At 40.0% G+C, this 18,270-nt stretch overlaps 1 pseudogene; it reads right to left on the bottom strand.

Moving 5' to 3' along the window:
* LOC105104015 (olfactory receptor 5G3-like) overlaps positions 1-8,664 on the bottom strand; it is a 38,273-nt pseudogene extending 29,609 nt beyond the window's left edge.
* Positions 8,665-18,270: the final 9,606 nt, after the last annotated feature.

The following is an 18,270-nucleotide window of genomic DNA, read 5'->3' as shown; positions in this document are numbered from 1 at the left end:
AAACAAATGTAAAGATACTAACAATATAGATACTAGTTATATACACACTAATATGTAATATAACATTATATTATATATATGCTAAAATTAGAATTTTAAATTTTTAAGAGGAAAAGGTTTATTTTTATTTAAGAAGCTCTAATGTTTTTTTCTTACCCAATAAACTATTTAGGGCAATCCCTGGTACCCCATTAAGGAACCATGTCTCAGGAGATGAACCCTGTAAAGTCGTGAGTAGGAATATTCTTAGAAGGGCTCTGGACATTTATTGCTGGGAAGCTAGGGGAATCCAGCAGGCCTGATTAGTCCTAGAAGGGTGGGGCTATGGTGAAATAAAGGAAAGGAGGCAGAAGAATAAATAAAAGTAAAGAGGAAGAGAAAGAGTGGGCAGGGAAGGTCAAATGGCTCTGTTTAAGGGCTGAGAGTTCCTATACTGTTGGTGGGAAAGTAGTTTGGTACAGCCATCATAGAAAACAGTATGGAGGTTCCTTAAAAAATTGAAAATAGACTTATCCTATGATCCAGCAATCCAACTCCCGTATATATATCTGGAGGAAAAAAAAGAAACATGCACCCCAATGTTCACAGCTGTATTGTTTACAATAGCCAAGACGTAGAAGCAACCTAAGTGTCCATCATGACTGGATAAAGAAGTTGTGAGATATATATATACACACACACACACATATATATACACATACACACACAATGGAATACTACTCAGCCATAAAAACAAATGAAGTAATGCCATTTACAGCAACATGGATGGACCTAGAGATCATCATACTAAGTGAAGTAAGCCAGAAAGAGAAAGAAAAATACCATATGATATCACTTATTTGTGGAATCTCAAAAAAATAAAAATAAAAAAGAAGGGATACAAATGAACTTATAACAGAAACAGACTCATAGACATAGAAAACAAGCTATGGTTACTGGGGGTGGGGGGGATAAATTGGGAGTTTGGGATTTGCAGATACTAACTACTACATATAAAATAGATAAACAATAAGGTCTTACTGTATAGCAAGGGAACTATATTCAATACCTCGTAGTAGCCTATAATGATAAAGAATATGAAAATGAATATGTCACTGAATCACTCTGCTGTACACTAGAAATTAACACATGTAAATCAACTATACTTCAATAAAAAATAGTAAAAAGAAATTAAAGTCAAAATTAACAATAAAGCAGTCTAGGCTAAGTAAGCCAAGTGTATTAAATGTATTTTCTACTTAACTGATACTTTCAATTAAAGATGGTTTGCTCAGGATATAGCCCCATCAAAAGTCCGGGAAGAGCTGTACAATGTTGTGTCTCATAAAGAGTTCTGCTACTAGCTTTAGAACCATTTGAAGAGGTTCTCATGTTAGCTATTGATTGATGGCTTAGAAATTTTGGAGTCTTAATGTCATCTTTGTCTGCCAGTTGAACATTTTTCAACTTTGATTTGGAAATTATGTGATAAATACTTATTTTCACCCTTTATATGAGTTTTATATTTATGTGTATGTGTATCTATGCAAATAAAATTTCCTTAAAACTGGTCTATCATCAATGTTTCCATCTTTCAGCATAAATAACTCTTGTGGTTTTTACGTGATTACTGAATCAAATATTCCTTAACTAAAAGTGTGTAAAAAGGAAAAAAAGAGAGAGAGAGTTGAGGGTTGCAAAATCCAGATTGCTGCAAAAAGGAGATGGCGATGATGCCAGCTGGTCTCATCCCCCCAGACATGTGCTCGAGGAGGGCAGGGACACTGTCCTGGGCACGCTGCAGTGTGATGCCTCTCAGAGAGCCCAGCACACAGCAGACCTTCAGTAAGCATTTGTTGAATGAATGGGTGAATGAATGAATGAGTAAATGAATGAATAGATGAACCAACAAACACACCCAGGTAACAGTGCAGGACTGCTGAGAGTAGCTTTTAACCCAAGCTCTGGTGATGCTCACTGGGTGACCTTGAGTAGGTCACATTCTATCTCCGGCTCTCAGTGTTCTCATCTGTAATATTAGGAGTCAGACCAGATCTCTGCTCTTCTATGACAGGCTAGGCTTTGGTGACTATGTACTGTGGCCTGGAAGTGGGGAAAATGCTTCTGAGCCTTGCACTAAGCCAAATCCCTGCATTCAAGCCAGGTCATTTTAGAAAAACTCATAAGCCCTGACTCAGAGCCTGTTTTCTCTTAACAAAGTGGCTTTATATTGAATTGGAAGATACTTAAATCACTGGCTTATCTACCCTATTTCCAGTTGAGCAAATTGAGGTTTAAATAGATTAAGTCATGCAGAGTTGGATCTGGATTCATAGAAGAGGTTTGTCCCCCCAAATAGTTAGAACGAATAATACATTGTCATTTTACATGGCATGGGTCATTTAACCAGAAAAAATAAAGTCTGGGAATATATATATATTCCTGGTTATCTGGTTCCCCAACCTACAGTGACTTGGAAATGGCCCAAAAATAAGAGAGCGAGGGCAACGCTGCAGCCAGGCCCACAGAGAGCAGTGAGCAGAAACCCAGACAGCAGAGGATGAAGGAGGCAGACAGGAATGCTCACTAGATGAGCGCCTGTGAGTGCCAGGTTCAGAAGTGACCCCATTAGGCAACTGTCTCATGTAATTCTCACACGGTGGGGATGATAGAGCCCCTATTTTCCAGCCAAGATGGCTGTTCCAAGGGGTTAATTAACTCTTTAAGCCAATGTCCAGAAGCTGGCACATGAGAGAAATCCCAGCACAGTATTAAATGGTGCAGGCTCCATTGTGACTGTCATTTAGAGTCATCTGAGGGCTTTGAGAAAACACTGCCCACTCAGACTTTTCTATTTTAAGCCATTTATGGTGCAGATCTGGACATCAGTATGGTTTTGAAAGCCCCTCAGGCGATTCTAACCTGGAGCCGGGATTAACAACAGCCACCCTAACGACAGCCCTTCCTTCTGCATGAGCTCAGCCACTCGTCAGCTGAGTCACTTTGAAGAAGTTACTGCCTATGAACCTCAATGTCTTCAGCTGTAAAATGTAGACTGATGATGGCTTCGACCTGTGCTTAGTATTACAGGTAATACTTAATGCTCAACACAGTGCCTGCTGTAAGGAAAATGCCCAATGATCATTACCTGTTACTAATATTAGGAACAGTCTTTCCATAAGCAAAATGAGGACCCAGCATCATTAAGAAAAATGTTTAACTGTAATGTTATTAAGAAGCTGGGGAAGGAGACCATGAGTCACTGCATCATTAAACTGGAAGATACTTGGAATCACCAAGTCTTCTCATCAACCATCTTTCTAGTTGAAAACAAAAACAAAAACAAAAACAAAACTGAGGCTTAAGTAGATAAAGAAAAAAAAAGCAGATTTGGGTCTGGATTCATATTAGAGTTATGTCTTTTACTCAAAATGGTTAAAGTGAGTAAGATTTTGGCATTTTAATTGATGTGTTTCATTTAACCAGAAAATTCTTGTAGGCACCCTGCTCTGCCCTCTACCCACCAGTGTTCGATGGGTGAAGCATTTCTGGGTTCATGTGGAAATCTTTACCACGGAAGAAAAGCAGAGACGGTTTCTCACGTCATTGTGAGATTCAGGCAGTGGACTCTCCTGGCCTCCCTCCCCTGCTCTGAGGGGCCAGAAGGGAGGTAAGACTTATCTCCCCTGGATGGAACTAGCAGCTCACCTGATGCCAGCGGATGCAGTATTTCCAATCAGCTCCACCCTTGCTAGTGTGCTTTTTTTTTTTTAATTCATTGCTTTCTCACTGGTTCAGATTTGTACACAGCTCTCTATAAACCGTGTCTCCACAAATGTGCACTAGTTGAGATGAATGTAACCTTGATGACTCATGAACAGAGTCAGTCAATGGCAAATGGCTCTAAAAGCAAATCAAGCGTACTCTGTCTTTTTGCAAGCAAACCCAGTGATTTATGAGCAAAAAAAAAAAAAAAAATGAATACAGGCTTCAACTCTGAGCAGAAAAGAAAATTACTTGTGGGCAGGAGGAAGGTAACAAAGAAAATTGTAACATAAACAAGAATATCCTTGCTTTCTACACGTATCACAGTTTCTAATTTCAAAACTTGACTCTACATCAACCTACCCTCCCCCTGGAAAATGCACAGATATGAGATTCTTTGGAATTTTCATTCACTAGCTGTGCAAAAATATATATGTTCTGGTCTTTGCAGTGTTTGCAGAATAAAAGAGCCTTTCTGAAAATAAACCACGAAATATCAGCAAACATTTTGGATTTTTGTGCAATGCTGAAATCAAAACCAACTCCCTGTTAGCATATTTTTCAACCCTCCCTCAGTATGCATATTTTGAAAACTATGAGTAAGTTATTATTACAGGGATAAAGAGGCAGAATATTTGAAGTTAAGACCTTCCTTGAAAACCTGGTCCTATACTGTTTCCATGACTACATCCTAAAATATTTTTCAGGGGGAGGAGTGTCGAGCATGTTATTTCCCACAATCCTTTCAGGAACCTTGTCCATTTCACAGATGAGGAAATTGTCCAAGGCCACACACCTAGTGGCAGGAATTGAAATTCAGGATGGTTTCTTTATACTGCACCAAGAAAAGACCTAGCTTGGACATGAGGAATGCTTTAGGATGGTACCTGTATGAAACATGGTGCAGCAGAAGCCTATTTTGCAGGCAGCTGATAATCCTCACTTCCTCCTTGATCACCCTCTCTCTCATCTTCAGTAACTGTGACTTCCAGACAGAGGGGCCAGCATGGAGCCAGTGACTTTAGATCACACCCATCATGATCCTGACCACTGTTCTAAGCCCCAGGACCTTACACTGTCAAGATCTGCTCCCTGATTTATCATGAATCAAAACCTGTCTCTCGTGTGACAAATTTCCACAGAGTCGTTGATGAAAAGCGTACAGTTAGCTAGTGGGAGAGGCCAAAATTTTGGCTCTTGGAGGATTTAACCAAAAAAGAATATAATTGCTTATCGCAGTGTCCCTGTGTAAATGTCTACTGCACCCAGTAGACTGTATGTTTCATCAGTGTGGGAGGGAACCCCATTTTATCATATGTATCTTTCTATTCCAAACGCCTAGCTCAGTATCTGACACATGGGACATACTTTAAAATAAATAATGAATGGGTGAATAAGTGAATAACTGATTGGAAGCATGAGTGGGTGGTATGAGATTTGATGAGAGAAGTATGGAGAGAGCAGTGCAGCCCCAGAATGTGGTGGTGAGTACACGAGGAACCTGAGGTACCATGAGATATCCAGAAGGAAATGTATGGAAAGTGGCTGCCCTTTCAAACATGAGAGTCAAGAGGGAGATCTAGAGTGGAGAGAGCGATTCCACTGTGAGGGTGTTAAGAAGTAGTAGAAGTAAGAATATCATTATGATGGATGGGGTCAGAGGGTTTTGCTGAGAGGACACTGCAACACCCACAGATTTTTCAAACATACTCATCTCCCTCTACCAGAGATGTATGGTGTCTTGACCAGCGTAGTCCAACCAAAATAAAATACAAGCCATGTTAAAATGACCTGAATCATTTTAAATTTTCTAATAGCCACATTTTAAAAGGCCACTTTATTATTCCCCTCTATATTCAAAATATTATTTCAACATGTAATAAATATAAAAATTATTAATATAATGTTTTACAGCCCTTTTTTTCATTCTGAGGCTTCAAATCCAGTATATGTTATACACTCACACACCTTAACATGACTGTCACATTTCAAGTGCTCAATAGTCACATGTGGCTAAAGGCTACTGGATTGGACAGTGCAGACCTAAAACACATACAGACCCGTTATTGAGAGACATCAAATATGCAACAAACTACTTTCTCTTCTGTAAATGATTAATGTAACAAGGAAGGGTAGAAACTAAGTATCTCAATATGCCAACATTCTACATACAGCATGTCATGTCTCCTTGAACAATGCACAAAGCTCAGTGTCATTATATTATATTTACTGAAGATGGAATTGAGCCTCAAGGAGATTCAGTAATTTGCCCAAACTACACAGCAGTATTTATACATCCAGTACATGAAACTAGGTTAATGTGCATTCAAATCCTTTGCTCTACCAAAACCTTCAGAATTTTACTGAGGGAGGAAAAAATTCCAAACAACCTAATCAGAGACGATATGAGCTTGGCATCAACTAAAATATCTTTATTCTCATTTATGTTCAATGAGAGCATTGAAACTTGAACATGCAATCATCTGAGCCAAGCCCCACCTAGGAGATTATTTCAGATCCACAACTCTTTAAAATATTCATTGAATGGAACAGAATAGAGAGTCCAGAAATAAACTCACACACCTACCATCAATTAATCTTCAACAAAGGAGGCAAAAATATACAACGGAGAAAAAACAGCCTCTTCGGCAAATGGAGTTGGGAAAGCTGGACAGACACATATAAATCAATAAAATTAGAACACTCCCTCACACCATGCACAAAAATAAACTCAAAATGGCTTAAAGACTTAAACATAAGACCAGACACAATAAATCTCCTAGAAGAAAACATAGACAAAACATTATCTCACATACATCTCAGCAATGTTCTCCTAGAGCAATCTAGTACAAGCATGGTTTTCTCTGGGAAATCTTCCCAGATTTAACAGACCAGATTAGTCCCCCCTTTACAAGCTCCTGTGCCCTTGTGTACAACTTATTTCTGCCTTTACACCCACTTAACTGACAACACCATGAGGGTAGTGACCCTGCATGCTCCTGCTTACCACTTTGTCACCAGCCCCAGTCCACTGTTTGGCATTGACTGGGTGTTCAACAAATGTTTTAATAAATAATTAACTAGATTAACTAGTTACTCTTTCTTCTCATGACAAGTATTCCAAAAATTCCTGGTAATTGCTGCCTAGAATCCAGCTGTCATTCTGACGCTCTCTGTTCCATATGGATGGAGATAAAAAAAATAAATAAAACACACCTAAGTGGATGGAATTGCTAAAGCCCACAAGTAGGAGCCCATTGCTCAGTCCATTGGAAAAGGTTACACAGGAGTGACTTGGGTCTCCCTCTCATTGGGGCAAACCCAAACATTAACTCATACCAAAAGAATTTGCAATCCGACACAAGATTTATTGGAGAAGGACTAGGCAGAGCTGAAGAGCTGAGACAGTGATGCTGCCCTAAACCATCGTGGGGAGTTTCCAGTCATGGGGGTGCAGTGCCCAGAGCCCTAAATCTGGGCTCTCTTAATATTTACACATCTACTCCTAACTCTCTGATCATGAGCTTGCTCTTTCTTTTCTAGAAATTACCTCCTTCGTTCATAGATAATGAATGAAACACAAGGAATTATTGGGGGTTTTAAACATGCAACGCATGTTGAAGTGTCACCACCTTGTCTGGCACTGGTCCACTGTCGTGGGCACTGTATTAGCTTCCTAAACTGTTCTCATTACTTCTCCTCTTCATCCCTCATCGGCAACTTTGAACTAAACGTCCTAGCTACCTACAATCTCCCAGACACTAGCAATGAGCGGTACCTATTTATTACGCTGGTCACCTTCCAATCCGTCCAATGTAGGCACAGAATCCCTGTGCCCTCTCCTCCCCCACCACGATTGCCTATCATTCCCTAAGCATTAACCTGTTTTACTTTCTTCACATTTTTTTTAACACCGTTCAAAATTATCGTGTTTATGATTATGTAACCTCACCTCACCAGAATGCAAGCTTTAACACAGAAATGCGGAAGCATGCCTGGCAAGTGAATGAATGAACGTTTTTATGCGCTCGTCATTTATAAAGCGTAAGGAGAATGGGCAAACTACGTCAGCTCGGTTAGAGCAGAGGTTTGGGGCTGGTTTGTTTATGATTTCTCCAGCACCAAAGCCTCCCAGAGTGCGCGTTCAGTGAATACCTGCTTTCCGAGGACTGCTTTTCCCCCTTCAGTCCAGCAAACACCCCAGAGTGGTCCTGCAGAGGGCGCACGGTCCAGGCCTGGCTGGGGCTTCCGAGGGCAAAGCCAGCAGCACAGCCCAGCGGCGGAAGACTGGGAGGGCGGCCGAGGCCAGGCGTCGGAGATCCTTGTATTGCGGCGAAGATGCTCTGCCCGCACGTGGACTGTGGACACGCCACCGGTCCGTCCTCAAGGAGCTGACAATTTTATTAAGAGACAAGACAAAAAAATATTTTAAAGAAAGATATGATGGCCGGGGCTGTCTCCAAAAGACCCCGGGGTGGGACAGGCGGGCCGCTGCGCGCCTGCGCAGTAACTGCGGGCTTCCCGTGCGCGGGGAAGCAGCGCTTCAGGAAGAGGCCTGCCGGGCTGGTCCCCGCTCATCCCGAAGAGGCCGATGGAGAGCCACACCCCGGCCCGCTGCGCGCGGTGCGCCCGGATAAGGAAAGGGCGAAGGGAAAGCGGGAGGAAGGCCAGGCCGTGGCAGCCAGCACCCTGGCCGTCTCGGCCTAACTCGGGCCGCCCGTCTGGGACGAGACCGTCTGGAATGACGACGAGTCTTTCCACTTGGAGTGTGCGGACCCGGCCGGCTTCCTGGCGGAGGAGGCATCCCTGCCCGCCCCACCCACTGGCCCAGAACCTGCCGCTATCCGTGGCCCACCTAGAAGGGACGGAGTCGTCTCACGCGGCGTCCCCGCTGCTCCTCCGTCGCCGTCTTCAGCCCCGGAACCCGCGTCCAGCCCAGGTTGGCGCGCGGCCTGTGGGCACGTCCGCCTGCCCCACCCGAGGAAGCCCGCTGCCCGCTGAGGGCTGCCGGTGGCCACACACCCAGTGCGCCCCGTCTCCCGGGGAGGTCCTGGTGGGCCCGCAGTGGGGAGAAACCCTCAGCACAGCACCCCCACCCCCGAGACGTCAGCCCGTGCCACAGCAGCAGCAGTCGGGGCCTTTGTGCCGGTGGCTGTGCTGCAGGTGGTCAGGACAGTGGAGTGAGCCCTTACAGTCTGGGGCTTTGCAGGATAGAAACCCCCTCGGCAGTTCCTCAGTGCTGCTTTTTACCCCAGCGTGCACTTTGCCGCAGATTATTGGGAAACTCAGGCGATAATAATAAAACCACCAGCCAACATTTATTTAGCATTACTCTGTGCCAGACATGAATATAATTCTCACCAAAAAGTTGGTAATCTTATCCCTGTTTTATAGCTGAGAGCACTGAAGAACAGAGAAGTTAAGTCACTTGCCCAAGGTCACACAGCTGGTAGGTAATGGAGGCACCACTGGTACCAGGATTTTGGTCTCTGTAGCCAAGCACTGCTGAGACACTAGCAGGAAGAAGGCATTCTCACTGCCCACCCTAAACAAACATCATCTTTGGGATTCCTCCTTCATCCACTGGTCCTTTTTATGTTTTACCTCTAAGGGTTTGTTTATTTATTTGTTTCTATGCCTCTGGACATGAACCCACCAGAGGAGGCATGGCCTTTTTTTCAGGGAGGTCCGCAAAGCCTTCTGCTGGCAGGCTCAGAGGCATACAGGCGGATGGCTCCTGGGAAGGACCCCAGGAGCTGGAATAGAACCCAAGTAACCTGCACCCAAGGAATTCACATGCTCTATTTTTTAAATTGTCATTATGGAAAATTTACGTAATGCAAAATTAGGAGGCTACTTATAATGAAACTCCATGTAGCCATCACTCAGATTCCATAACTCGTAACCAATCTTATTTTCAGTAACCCCTTCCATTCCCCTCACCTGACTATTTGCAGTCAATTCCTAGATGTTATATCATTTCATCTGTAAATATTTCAATCTGTATGTAAAATATAAGGGTTCTTCTAAAAAACATAACAAAATACCAATTTTACGTCTGAGATTGACAATAAATCCATCAGCATTCAAATTTTAAAAAAATACCGATAGCAAGAGTTAAGACTTTACGAAAGAGTCAATGTGGTCTTCCAGAATAAAGACCATTAGCAACAATGTCTACTGGGCTTTGGCATCTGGCCCTTGGATTTCTCAAATCCCAAATAAATGAGGGAATTAAACAGGATGAAAGTTGAGTTTTCTTCTACCTCTGATATTCTATCAGTTTTCGTAGCTAGATGGATTATCTTGTATTATAGGTCTGGGTACCCTTTAACATGCCCTCAAAATTTTTATTAATAATTTCAATAGTATTTCATCTATCTCCCTACAGAATGTAAACTTGTTGAGAGTTGAGAACTTATCTGTCATTCACTGCCAGATTCTTAGTGCCTAGAATCATGCCAGGTTCATAGCAGGTCCTCAGTGAATATCTGTTAAAAGATTGGATGATTGAGCCTCTTCCATCTTCAATAACAAAATTCTTTGACCTTGTAGAAATCGTGAGGCATCAGTCATTTGGACAATAAAAAAATCCAGTGAAATGGTATCACTATAAATTTCACCTTTCCCTATTCATAGAACTTCTTAAATGATCATGGTGATATTATTATTAGCTCTGGAAATGCCCCCCTTGAAAGATATTTTAGGAATTTAGAGCCAAAGCCCAAAGAGGGTGACCAAAATGCACCATAGCCATCTGTCCAGGTAGATTCTCTGTATGGAGGATGGAATGGTAACAGTCAGGTGAAAAGGATCAATACGCCTTATAACAGATGACAGACTGTCAGAAAGGGAGGGATTGGAGACCACCTACTCCTGCTCTTGCAAAGCTTTTAGACTCGTTGTGCGGTACCTGTTCCTGCCTATGGGAGACTGGTGAGGGCTCAGCTGACCTCCCCTCTGATAGTTTGAGCAGCTAAGGGGCTGGCTGGGATGGGAGCTCTGGTTGTTTGGTTTCTATTTGCCTTTGCAGTAAGCTGCCTGGCTCACCACCTGCCCCGAGCTGCTGAGGGGGCCTCCACAGGACGGATTCCTCTGCAACCCAGTTACTAAGAAATTCTGTAAAGGGGCCAAGGAAAGTCTTTGTCTCCTTGGACCCTTCTGGACTCCTGTTAGCAGCTTTTCATCAATTTCAGTTTTGACAAATTCCCTCATAAAGCCTCCATTTTACTTGGTCAATATTTAGGCAGTGGATTCAAATCTGTTGAGTGCTCCAGTAAGCATGGATTAAGTAATTGTATGATACAATTCTTAAACCCACGGAACCTAAAGTCTGAAGTCTCCAAGAGGATCAGTAACTTGCCCGTATTCACTAGGTTAACAGGTGATAGCGCCAGACTTTGAACAAAGGCTGGATGACTCTGAGAATTTGTGCTTTAAAAACCCCTGTGCTATACAGCCTGCCACCTTGCCCATACTCCTAGGAAAAAGGTCAAGGAGACAGCCACTCAATACTTCATGATAACCACTGGAAGGTCACCATATATAAGAAGAGGAGACAATAAAAACATGAATTTATGACATCCTTTTGTTGTCCAGCCAGAGTCCCTACCAGGGCTTCTACCACCTAGAGAAGGGATTTGAATTCTGTAGAATCACTCAGTGATTCAACTCAGGGAGGATACGTAAAGAGCTCTCTAAAATGATGGTTTAGACCTCTAGGGAAATAACCTAGGAACTCTTCTACTGATCACCCCAGTATTAACAAGTGAGGCTTGGAGTTCATCGTGTTGATGAAGTGAGACATGTGAATGCCTTTGCTGATGCCGGACAGAGCTTCATTGGAGGATGCTGGCTGTGTAAGGCCCCAAGAGTCCGTTAGGTATATGACAGTGAGGACAGCTGCAGCAGTGAAAGAAGAAAGGGAGCCACCCAGATTTGGAGATGCTGTCTAACAGCAATAATCCTGTTGATCCCTTTCGTGGCAGTGCCCTTCACAGGTGTACAGGATCAGAAGTTGTAGGCATGTGCATTCCCCACGTGTTGTTCCAGCACCATGAAGGCAGCCACATCTGGTGCCATTAAGCTCTCTTTTTTTTAACTAAAGGAGAAACTGAGATTTAAAACATTCTAGGTAGAAAATTAAGAATACAAAATCAGGTTTTCAAGATCTAAAATCAGCTTCAGTTTGAAACAGATGGTCCCCAAACTCATGAAAGTAAACAAGAGGCGAAGTCCCTACGGTTTCCCTAAGGACAGAAACTTGAAAAAAAATTTTTTTTTAATTATCTCAACTGGGAAGCTCAATACAGTGCACTGAGCTCAGCCCATGTCTGAGATTCTCATGGGGCTAGGTCTAAATCCCACAGCCCTCAAAAATAAACCCCCATTTTTAGCAAAAGCAAAATATCACCTTGTCAGTAAGTATAGAAAGGGATAGTCTAACATAAATGGGACTTTATAAAAAAGTAACTTCTGTATTTTTCTAAGCGGACACTTGCTATGGTGTCTGGAAGAAAAATCTAAGCCTAGAAGTCAGAGAAATACACCAGGATTTTTTTCTCTGGTTATTTGTAGGCTCCAGAAAATATTCCTCCAGAAAATCTGAAATAGAGATAGAGCAGAGCATCTACTGATGGGATGAGTTGGGAGCACTTTGGACATTGAGTATTTTTTAAAAATGCCTCAAATATTGTCAATGCTCAGTAAAAGTTTGGGGACTGAATTAATTCATCCTAGTTACCAGTTCACACTTTGGGAAGGGGAGAAGTCAGGTCTAGACTCAAAATTAACTTTACTTAAGAATTTCTTTGAGTTGAACAGTGGTTGCCGGAAAGTAAGGGAAATGAAATGTTGGTCCAAGGGCACAAACTTCTGGTTATAAGAAGAATGAGTTTGGGGGACCTAATGTATAGCATGGTGACTACAGTTAACAGTTCTGTTGAAAGTTGCTGTAGGAATAGATTTTAAACATTCTCCCCATAACAACATCAACAACATGGTAGTTATGTGATGTGAAGGATGTGTTAACTAATGTTACTGCAGTAACACTTAGCAATATGTGTATCAAATCATGACATTATGCACCTTAAACTTACACAACATTATATTTCCATTTTACCTCAATAACGCTAGCAGGGGTGGGGAAGAATGTCACTGAAAGAGATACAGAAAAAGTCTGTTGTGATGTAATGTAGAAGCTGATGCTAATCAGTGCAGCATTCCTGGAATCGTGCACACTGTGAGTCCCTCTTGCCTCCTGTGCCCTTAGCTTGTGAGGCAGCATCACCGTGTTTTGGTCAAAGAACTTCCTCTGTTTGGAGTTTCCTTCCTGACTGCACAAATCTCCACCTTAATAATCCCAAATGTATTTCTAGTACATTTTTAAAGCTGCTTAGCTCAGTGACAAGAGGAGATCATTCCCTGAACTAAGGTCAGATAGCATTTGGTTTGTATCTCCTTTTGGGCACTATTAACTCTGACTTTTGTCACAATCACTGTGACAGTTGAACTTGAGGACTGTGGACGTAACTGATTCACCATTTTTGACCCCAAGTCTCAGAACACTGTTTTCAGCAACAGAATTGCTCTGTTTTTCCTTTGGATTGAATTCACCTCTTTTAACACTTAACATGGTAATTCCCTTGTTTCTCTATTGCATATTGAATATTGCATAATATTGCATTATTGCATAATATTCTATTCTTTATACCATGTTTATGTAGTTATTAGTTATTTAGTTTCTTCTTAATTTTTTGTCTGCTGTATATCATGGCTTGATTTATATTTTGAAAATCCAATTTGATAATCTTTGAATTTTAATGATGAGTTTAGTCCACTTATATTTATTTTCCTTACTAATTCATTTGGATTTATTTATGCCTCCTCAGATGATTTGTTTATCTTGATTTTTCCTATTATTCTTTTTATCTCCTTTATGGTCTTTATTTAGATTGATTTTAAAATTCCATTTGTTCCCCTAATTTTACAAAGAAAACTTCCTTTTTTGTCTTTTGTAATTATTGAAAATATATATATCTAAGTAAAATTCTAAAGTACAAGAATTTTAGAGTACCCAAATCTAATGAATTCTCTGATCTATTAATACAAACTGATATTTTTAATTTATCACCTCCCATAGACAGTATCATCAATATTTAATACTGCCTCTCTTTGTTCCAATATGTTCTTTCCCACATTTACCAGTTTCTAAGCTTAGCATTTCTTCTTGCTTCTGAGACTTTTTTCAGAGATCACATCCTTCTGACAACAATCTTTAGTAGCATCTTTAGTGCACAACTGTTGATGGTAAAATCTCTCCATTTGATCCTGCATTAGAGTGTTTTATTTTATTCATATTTTTATTAGCTTCTTATTTTTAAATGTAAGACCTTATAACAAGGTAAATAATAGATTGTCATTTTAAATGATAGTACAAGAAACACTGATACACATTTTTCTTAGATTAACCAGTTCTTTTTCTTTCCATCTAGTTTTGTCTGTACATAGACAACTAGGTATTAAAATTCAACATCTATCTCCTACAAGGGAAATCTGTTATAACCAAGCTTTCACTCCAAAGGAACTTAATATTGATAAAATAACATTTTCTATTATTTATATAAATTCTACTTGTCCCAACAATATTCTTTATAGATATTTAGTTTTCAGATTCAGGATCCAATCAAGGATTGTGCTATAAATTTAGTTGTAATGTCTGTCTAGTCTTTTTTTCTAATATTTTTGGGGAGGGGTGAGTTAATTAGGTTGTTTTTTTTTTTAATGAAGGTACTAGGTATTGAACCCAGGACCTCGTGCGTGCTAAGCACACACTCTACCACTGAGCTATACCCTCCCCTCTCTAGTCTTTTCAAATCTTAAACAGTTCTCAGTTTTGTTTTTTGTTTCTCTGTCTTTTATGAAATTGACATTTATTTAGGTATACAAGCCAGTTGATGTGTAGAATTTCCCATCAGCTGGTTTTTTTCAGGTAGCTTCATCTTAATTAGATTCACAATGAACATTTCTGGCATTAAAACAATGGTAGGTGCTGCTTTTGACCCTCCCACCATGCCCACCTTGTGTAATTAAAATGTGGGTGTACAGTTCTAGACTGTGATTTTTCTCTCTCTGCACTCTGAGGAGCTTATTCTTCTCTATTCTGGCTTATTGTCATATTGGGAAGTCTGTTTTTTTCAGACTCTGTCATTCCCTTTTCTCAGACTTTTATTATCTTCTGTTTTCTTTCGTTGTTCAATTTTTTTTTTCACAATGATATTTCTAGGTGTGAACAGTTTTTATTTATTCAGCTTGAAAGGCTTCATACTCTCCAAATTTTGTTAACTTTTGGGAGTTCTCAGCCATCATATCCTGAAACATTCTCTTTCCTCCTGACATGCTAATTTTGTGCATTCTATTCTAACTTCCACATTTCTTAACCTGTCTTTCACTGTTTCCATCTCCTTGTCACTGTGTACAATTTCTAGGAAATTTCTTCATATATGTCTTCCTGCTCACCAAGTCTCTCTGCAGACTTAACTCACCGATTGAGTCATTTCAGTGATTTTTTAAGGAAATCTAATACTTTTTTATAAATCCTTTGTTAATCTTTTTCTTCCTTGCTTTTATTTTCATTTTTAATTTCTTTAAATAATAAAGATCTATTACTCTATATTCTATACCTGGTAACTAGAATATCCCAAAGCCTGTGTTATTAAACCCTGCCATTGTTTCTGAAAAGTTTTCTTCACAATGGCTTTTTCTTTGTTTTTTTTTTTTTTTTTTAATTTTTTTGAATTATAGTATCACTGTTACTGATTTTACCTGCAGGAATCTCAAGGTGATCTGGATTATTGGTATATTCCCCTTCAGGATTTTGCTTTGTTTCTGCCAGATAGCTAAGGTATTCACAGCCCAGCACAGTTCTCTGTTAATTTCTTACCTAGTATTGCAAATTTACACTCCAAACCCATGTGAATTCAAGGTGATAGTTACAAATATTCAGGTAGGACTTCTTCTCCTTCTTCTCCTTTTTTTTTTTTTTTTTTTTTTTTTTTTTTTGCCAAAGCAGAAGCTCTTTTTCCATCAAGATGACTTTGTTCTAAGCCATTATTTACCAAAATTGTATATTTGGCTCCATCTACACTCTGCAAATCTGAGACATAGTTTCCCATCCCCCACTTACATCTCTAAACCAAAGAGCTTTGTTTCATAGAACAACAGAAATCCTTGTGGCAGCCTGAGCATCATCTCATCTGGTTTGCAGGTTCCTTTTAGATCTCCAGGGCTGGGCACTCTTCTTACCTGTTTCTGAGCTCAGTATGACTTTACAGTGATCTTTGTTATGTGTTGTCCAGCATTTTCAGGTGTTGGTTACAATCCAGTTTTCTCACTATCTTTTATATTATGTGGCTTGGAGCAGAAGGATGAATGGGATTTTCAAAAATAATTCTCCCCACCTCGTTTTGAATCACCCCTCAAGGAACAAATATTTCCACTATTGATTTGTATTCAGGAAGATGGATTTCAGATTCTGAAAGCAATTACCAGAGGAGAATTTTCAAAAACCATTTTGTTAAAGGCATTATCACTGGTATTAAATATTCAGTGTCTGAAGCACATTGAATTTGACAATAGTAATTGAAATGTGAGATTTTGGTAAAATGTTAATCTTAACATTTTGCTGGGATACTGCATATAAATTAGTCCTGTGATTTTTGCAGCCACACTCCCACATGCAGTTGTCATTTGATATTCATGATGGTTAGATTTAGATAATTTTGAACACTTAATTTCTTTTAATGCCCTAAAAGACAAAGTACAGAGAACAAAAAAAAATGACATTGAAATATATCAATTATGCTTTCTTTTTTGGAAAATAATGCATTCTGAACCATACAGACTCTCACAACTCACAAGACTCAGTCTTATCGTAAAAGTACTCCAATTTACTGTGCATCAGATGATTAAAGGTCACCCATGAATAATCAGAAGCATGACTGCAGTGAGAGCTGATTAAAATAACACTAGCTGTGAGAATAAACAAATCTCAAAATCTCAGTGACTTCTCACAACTGAAGTTCTCAATCACAGTACAGTCCAGTGGAGGAAACAGGTTGCTGGCAGAGGGTCTCTGCTCCACATAGTCATTCAAGATCAGATACTGAACAAGGCTGCAATACTGACATAGATGGGGCTGGCAGACTTGGCAAATAAAAATGCAAGTCTCAGTTAACTGTGAATTTCAAATAAACAGTAATTTTTTGTAGATTTTCCATGCAATATTTAAATTATACTTATACTAACAAATTATGTGGTTTATCTGCAATCCAGATTTAACTGGTTGTCCTGTATTTTATCTTAACACATGGCTTCCAAAATTTTCCTGAATGTCAGTATCCAGTCAACAGATGGAGGGATAAAGGGGGTAGAAAGTCATATGATTCCAGTTGGGGGGGAGGAGGGAAGAGCTGGTTCAGGCCTAGAAGCAGCATTCTTTCCTTTTGCCCATGTTCCACTGGCTGAACAGGGTATCCTGGCCAAGCTTAAGAAAGTTCGGTTGGAAGTGATGTCTAACTGTGTGCCTAGAAGAGAAGGGAGATCTACTGATGAGGCCATTTCTGCCTCAGCAAAGGCCCATGACACATTACTCCACACTGAGCAGTGCTCAGCAGTTGGGGTCGTGTTTAAGAGTAAAGGCACTAGAATAGAGGAGTTTGGGGGGCTTACAGAATATGAAAAATTATGGAAGAAGACAACTCAGCTGTATTCCTAACCAGGTACAGAGGTAGCAAAACTCAGAGTGGAAAACAAAGAGCTCTGTGATTTAAAATAAGCTATCATTATATACTAATAGAGTTATCACAAGATAATTTGTCTTGCAGCTGGGCCATGGCTAAAGAGAAAAACAAGGAAATGGGAAATGCAGGACTATCTCTTAGAAATCTACAAATATACATATATATACACAAATATGTGTGTGTGTGTGTGTATAAATACATGTATTTATGTATATATATACATACAGTTAGTTGCATGCTAAGGATGATAGTATAAAGATGCTCTGAAGTTTTCCATGCATATGTGAATCATAAACAAATCTCAGAAAATTTCCCTAGTGAATGCTGCTAACTTCAGGAACTTGACCAGGATTCAAATGATAGATGGCTGAGAAAAGCTATAGGTTGTTGAAAGGTACAAAATCATATTTGAATATTGGTTTAAGCAAATATGAATACATTTTTAATATAATGAAAATGTGTTAATCTATGTTTCCTAGATTAACACATACTAGAAGTCAGTCTTCTTCTATGAAATCATTTATTTTGGAGATGAATCCATGGCTCACATATCACTGTTTTTGTGGTGGGTTTTTAGCAAGAAAATAAAAAAATAATTGGAAATAAATAAACCCTGTTGTGAGTGTTTGCCATGAAAATCTGTCAAAAAAAGGTGACTGGAATATAACCTTTCCTGTTTAAGAAGATTTCCTTTATTTTCTTGGTCCTTTTTAGGCTTTTGATAGTC

The sequence above is a fragment of the Camelus dromedarius genome, chromosome 35 (assembly GCF_036321535.1).
Source record: "Camelus dromedarius isolate mCamDro1 chromosome 35, mCamDro1.pat, whole genome shotgun sequence".
NCBI lineage: Eukaryota > Metazoa > Chordata > Mammalia > Artiodactyla > Camelidae > Camelus > Camelus dromedarius.
This window is presented reverse-complemented; position numbering and strand designations above follow the sequence as displayed.